We start from the raw sequence: 7,151 nt of genomic DNA, 5'->3' as shown, positions 1-7,151 counted from the left end.
TTCGCGCTCTGCCTCAGCAGGCTCCGCTCCCCCACCCCACCTCGGACCAATCACAGCTCGTTCTGCCCCCCGTCACCACGCCCACTCAGCGTCCCATTGAACGACTAGCGAGCTTCGCCCGCCCTCCTGCTCTTTGGCCCAATCGCAATCCGCTCTGCACAGGATGTCCCCGCCCCGCCAGTATGCCATTGGCGCCTCAGCGCTGTCAATTCCCCTCCCCCATCGCCTCGTCTGCTCTGCGGGGATAGACGTGCCCAGTGCCACCCAGCCTGCGCCGCTCTAGCCGCAGAATACATAGCGCGGGGCTATGGCGCCAGTCAGGGCCGCGCCTCTCTGGTACTTCAAGGGGCGGGGCACCCCCCTCATGGGTGGCCTGGCTCTGGCCAAAGGCGATAGACAGGTGGTGGCCCAGTGCGTGCCAAGGGGGCGTGGCTTGGTGCTCTGGTTTGGGCCTACGGCCTCAGTTTCCCCAGGGTGGGTAGGCATGGCCAGGGGGCACCTTCCACTGTTAATGGCCCCATTGTAATGGCATTTCTAGTGCTGGGGCGCTCTTCCCTTCCTCCCCAGCCCCGTGTCATAAAAGAAACCCACGGCGTGGAGCCAAGCAAGACAGCGCCCCTTAAGGAAGTCAGGTGCAGATTCCTTCTTGCCCATGCCGCCTGCCACGAATGTAAAGCAATTGTTACTTCATGCTATCTTGGCACGTCGAATTGTTTAGCTTTACTCCTCTGAGTTCCTGGGTGCTCGGGGAGGCTCCAGGCTTGCAGTGGTGCTCTTTGGGGCAGAACCATCAGCCAGTGGAGTTGCAAGGTCAAGGCCTATATTTGTACAGTGCTTAGCAAAACAGCATCCCCAGCAGAAGCGGGCAAGGACAATGGACTTAAAATGATCAAACTTTTAACAGCTCAGAAAATCTCATGGAAAAGGGAGTTCAGGAGTGCAGGTAGTGTCTCAAAAAGAGAGAATAGTAGAGGTGCCACAGCAAACTATTCCGCCGGGAAGAAAAGAGCAAGAATAGTAAGAGGCCTTATGGCTCCATCAGGAATTCCTTAGTGATCTAAAAATCAAAAACAGGAATCCTACAAAAAGTGGAAACATGGACAAATTGCTAAGGAGCAGTACAAAAGAACAGCACAAGCATACTGGGATAAAATTAGGCTGAGGCACAAAACGAGTTGCACCTAGCAAGGGGCATAAAGGGCAATAAGAAAAAGGTTTTATAAATACATAGGCAAGAGAAATGAAGGAAAGTAGGTTCTCTTAGCGGGGAAGAAGAGCTAATAACAGTGAACATCAAGATGTTATATGGATGTAAACTGTTATAGAAATAAGCCTGATTTCCACTGGAACTAGTTATTTAGGTGGTGAAAGTCTCTAGGTGTAATTAAGAATCCCCGAAACCATCTAATCATGAAAATATTCTTGTATTAGAACAGCTGCTAAAGGTGTTGATTAATGTTCTCAAAAGATGCTGTAACTTAGTAATAACCTAAAATGAGTTAGAGGTTCATAGTGATGGAAGAGAATGTGGTATAACAATTACACCTCAAATTGGGACTTATATGGTGCATACACACTGTTGTGCCCCATGGCACAGGAGTGATCTTCACCCTCAGAGAGTAAACCAGGTATAATTCCAACATAAGTGAAGCACAGCTGCTTCCTTGCTACCCAGGAAACATTACCAGTTGGCTTCTGTTATTAAATAGCCCAAGATCCCCACAGAATTCTGCATTTCAAGAAGCTTGATCGCTGGATGCAAAGTTTATAAACACAAATTCCATATTTGGCCTGGTAGTAAAAGGATGCTGGCATATACTATTATGAAGTTTTACTAATAGTGTTGAATGCTTGCCTTCACTTGTTCAGAAAGTTGACAGCCCTGTAAGAGGGAAGTTAGCTAAGTATGTTTTTTTTAAACCAAACAGAGAGAGAATTACTAAACAAGGAAGGAAGAAGGAAAGAAAACAAACAGCCATAGCCTACACCAGAGTGTAGTTTACCAAACGAGCCATGCTTCTGAAATGATAGTACATATAAAATTTTATATATATATATATATATATATATATATAAATTTGCCCTGAAGGACATCATGTTTTAAACAGATAGTGCCTGGCTGTGTTGAATTTCAAACAACAAAATCTAACCCACCAGGTATCTTTATCCTGATAAGTAAAAAACATCCTCAGCAAGGCCACAATCTAGCAATGATCTATATATGGCAGTATCTCTGTATCCACATGAACCCACATTGATTTCTGCCTACCTACAGCTTGTAGAATTGAGGCCAAAGTTGGTATTTGTGCTCCAGGCCAGGTATAACTGGCTGGGATCTAGGCAGATGGAATTCTATGAATACACCCCCACTATAAAGTTGTCACAGATCTCTCCAACAAAATAAATAAATAATAGCTACTCCATCCGTATCACTGTAGAGGAAAAAACAGTCTGGATCAGGATGGTCATACAAAATTGAACGTCTTCACCTTTAAGGGTAAAATACCACTGCAACGCCATGGAGAAATGTACACTTACAAAAATAAGATTTCCAAGCAAATAAGCAAACCCTTGCTTCAACAGGAAAATGAGGAGTCCAACAGAAAGGCATGTGAACAGCCTAGTAGCTATGCTAGTGACTTAAAAGGGATCAAAGAAGTCCTGATTTGTGGTCATAATCAATACAGGGGTTAAGCTTTATTCAAATACTGTTTTCTATCTAGTACTTTATTCTTTTAGTCTCAGAAATTTTGTTAAACTATTAAGATTAATTTCTAACCACTTATTTTAGCCTTTCTCTTTACTTTTCTAGGGACTGTAGACCTCTCTCCCTACTTGTATTGATGTTTTTCCTGAATAACTATATTGTATATTCTTACCTGGATGCAGAAGAATGAGAGGTTTAAGACTTAATTTTTGGTATCACCTTATCTTGGCATGGAGTCAAATTTAAGACTGCTACATATATCCAGGGGATGTCACTTTACAGCCAAAACACCAGGTTTCTTCACTCTAGTTTACATATGCTATACTTTATCAGATCACATTGAAAAGAAGCAGCACTAATTACTATTGTAATTACTAGATGCTTACCTTAGAAGCAATGAATCCTGATATCCCTTATATCTTAATCTGGGATTGCAATTTGTTTATGTATCAAACCTCCAAAACATATACACACCTATGTAACTTTTACACATGTGAGTAGTCCACTGAGTTTAACGAGTCTACTTATGTGAGTAAAGATACTCATGGGCATAAATGTTTGCAGGATTGAAGCCTTACAATGTAAATTAATGTAGAATACAACACAAAATGCATCCCAAGTGTTTAATGACCAAACTATTAACGACACCACCCAATTCCCAAGCAATCACTTGCCAGCCAAATTCTGAGTGACATCCCATGATTATTATTGATCCATCTCTCTGTGTTAACTATTAGCTGCTGGGTATTAATCAATCATTAACACTATTAAGAGAAACTATTACACTTACCAGAGCACTATAACCCTGCACAAAAAATAGCTATTCTCATTAACATGAGTATATTGCAAAGTTGAGGAATAACCAAAATTCAGATTTGGAATGGTTTGTAATATAATTTTTATTTCTTCAAAATATCTGAAGATCTAATGAAGCTCATTAATTAATACAATTTGCTCTGCAGCAGGAGGTTATATAGGCTGCAATTAAGTTAAACAAATACCCTGCTTGGGGGGTATAATGTAGGGCTTGGAGAAACTGAAGAAGGAAATTCTCACATGAAGAGCTTTGGGCCTGGAACCATGGGTTATGAAACAGTAAAGGAGCATGAGGAAGATGTTTACAGAGAATTTGAAAGAAATGGTGTTGTATATTTCCAAACTGTGGGTAAGTCTTGTGTTTATTAAATTCTAAGCAGGAAAATGGATGGTAGAAAGTTTCTGTAAGGGGGATTAATGTAAACGTTTCTGAAAGTAGGTGAGGTTTTCTCTCTTACAGATGGATATGCATTTACTCCGCTCCCTGATCTCCTATTCTGTATGGCTACAAAAATGATTAGGGGTATGGAATAGCTTCCATAAGAGGAGAGATTAAAAAGACCAGGACTGTTCAGCTTAGAAAAGAGATGAGTAGGCAGTGGAGGGTATAATAGAAGTCTATAAAATCATGAATGGGATGGAGAAAGTGAATAGGGAAGTGTTACCCCTTCACATAACACAAAAACTAGAGGTCACCCAATGACGTTAATAGGCAGCAGGTTTAAAACATAAGTACTTCTTTGCACAATGTACGGTCAGCCTGTGGAACTCATTGCCAAGGGATGTTGTGAATGCCAAAAGTCTAACTGGGTTCAAAAAATTAGATAAATTCATGGCGGATTGGTCCATCCTTGACTGTTAGTCAAGATGGTGAGTGATGTAACCTCATGTTCAGGGTGTCCCTAAACTTCTGACTGCCAGAAGCTGAGACTGGATGATAGGGGTTGGATCACTCAAAATTGCCCTATACTCTTTATTCCCTCTGAAACATCTAGCATTGGGCACTATCGGAAGAAAGGATGGTGGGCTAGATGGACCATTGGTCAGACCCAGTATAGCCATTCTTATGTTCTTATATTCCCTTCAGTGAGTGAGGATCCTAGAAAATCATAGCTCTGCAAAGATGTGAATAGGGATGGGTTTATATTGCCTATGTGCACCTAAAACCAAATCGTATTGTGTGTCATTCAGAAAGTAAACCAGAAAGGGCTAGTTGGGTAGCTGCAAAGGAGCGTTCATTATTTCCTATGAAAATTCTAGAGCAACTGGTAATGGCCTGTCATATAGGTTCCAGAGCAGCTGATGCCATGTTATAATAAATCGAAAACTAAAGTAGGAGAAGTATTAGCGTTTAAACCAGTCTCTATTAGGGATTAGGGTGAGATCTTCAAGAAGGGCAGGTTATCCCAGTTCTGTCTTCTGTGAGGTTTTTTGTGCCTATCTTTGAAGCATCTGATACTGGCAAGCGACCAAGATGGTACAGGACGAGATGGTTCATGGGTCTCAGCTACTATGGCAATTCCTATGGGTTCACAAACTTGTTCATAGTGCAGACGATATCTTAATAGACAGCAAAAAGAAAAGGAGTACTAGTGGCACCTTAGAGACTAACCAATTTATTTGAGCATAAGCTTTCGTGAGCTACAGCTCACTTCATCGGATGCATTCAGTGGAAAATACAGTGAGGAGATTTATATACATAGAGAACATGAAACAGTGGGTGTTATCATACACACTGTAACAAGAGTGATCACTTAAGATGAGCTATTACCAGCAGAAGAGCAGGGTGGGGCGGGGAGAAAACCTTTTGTAGTGATAATCAAGGTGGGCCATTTCCAGCAGTTAACAGGAATGTCCGAGGAGCGGTGGAGGGGGAAATAAACATGGGGAAATAGTTTTACTTTGTGTAATGACCCATCCACTCCCAGTCTCTATTCAAGCCTAAGTTAATTGTATCCAATTTGCAAATTAATTCCAATTCAGCAGTCTCTCATTGGAGTCTGTTTTTGAAGTCTTTTTGTTCTAATATTGCGACCTTTAGGTCTGAAATCGAGTGATCAGAGAGATTGAAGTGTTCTCCGACTGGTTTATGAATGTTATAATTCTTGACATCTGATTTGTGTCCATTTATTCTTTTATGTAGAGACTGTCCAGTTTGACCAATGTACATGGCAGAGGGGCATTGCTGGCACATGATGGCATATATCACATTGGTAGATGTGCAGGTGAACGAGCCTCTGATAGTGTGGCTGATGTGATTAGGCCCTATGATGGTGTCCCCTGAATAGATATGTGGGCACAGTTGGCAACGGGCTTTGTTGCAAGGATAGGTTCCTGGGTTAGTGGTTCTGTTGTGTGGTGTGTGGTTGCTGGTGAGTATTTGCTTCAGGTTGGGGGGCTGTCTGTAGGCAAGGACTGGCCTGTCTCCCAAGATTTGTGAGAGTGATGGGTCGTCCTTCAGGATAGGTTGTAGATCCTTGATGATGCATTGGAGAGGTTTTAGTTGGGGGCTGAAGGTGATGGCTAGCGGCGTTCTGCTGTTATCTTTGTTGGGCCTGTCCTGTAGTAGGTGACTTCTGGGTACTCTTCTGGCTCTGACAATTTGTTTCTTCACTTCAGCAGGTGAGTATTGTAGTTGTAAGAACGCTTGATAGAGATCTTGTAGGTGTTTGTCTCTGTCTGAGGGGTTGGAGCAAATGCGGTTGTATCGTAGAACTTGGCTGTAGACAATAGATTGTGTGGTGTGGTCTGGGTGAAAGCTGGAGGCATGTAGGTAGGAATAGCGGTCAGTAGGTTTCCGGTATAGAGTGGTGGTTATGTGACCATCGCTTATTAGCACCGTAGTGTCCAGGACGTGGAGCTCTTGTGAGGACTGGTCCAGACGGCGTGTCTCCGATTTCCCTCCTGTTCACAATCACACAAGCTCTGTGGCAGCTGTTTATATGAAAAACTAATATTAGGAAAGTAGAGGTGAATGGAATTTTAAAATGTGATGTAGCAGTTAGAAATGAGAACAGGCACCATGTGCTCAACTAGTTCTGTGGGCCCGTGGTCTGTACATCACAGGTTGAGAACTGCTGTTCTATGGAATGGGACACTGGAAAGCCAAGTGTGCAAGGTCTGGAAATGGTAGGGAAATCCTGCTTTTCTATACAGGGGAGAAGGATGATCCAGTAGGTAGGGCACTCACTAAAGACTTGGGAAACCTTGTTTCAATTTCCTGCTCCATCACATGCTTCCTGTGTGACTGTGAGTAAGTCACTTAGCCCTCTCTGTGCCTCAGTTCCTAATCTGTAAAATTATATAAATAAATACAATAGCACTTCCCTACCTCACAGGGGTATTGAGGATAAATACATTAAAGACTGTAATGGTGCACATAAAGTACTTAAGATGGAAACATGGCACGAAGGGACACAATTGATTCAGCCCAACAAAATCAATAGAAAAGCAATCGTTAATTTAAAAGAAATTTCCAGAGATGTTTTTGGTTAAGATGTTACCTGTTGCTCACTACTCTGGCACAGAGTAACAGCCGTGTTAGTCTGTATTCGCAAAAAGAAAAGGCGTACTTGTGGCACCTTAGAGACTAACCAATTTTTGAGCATAAGCTTTTGTGAGCTACAGC

The sequence above is a fragment of the Eretmochelys imbricata genome, chromosome 19 (genome assembly GCF_965152235.1).
Source record: "Eretmochelys imbricata isolate rEreImb1 chromosome 19, rEreImb1.hap1, whole genome shotgun sequence".
Taxonomy (NCBI): Eukaryota; Metazoa; Chordata; order Testudines; family Cheloniidae; genus Eretmochelys; species Eretmochelys imbricata.
This window is presented reverse-complemented; position numbering follows the sequence as displayed.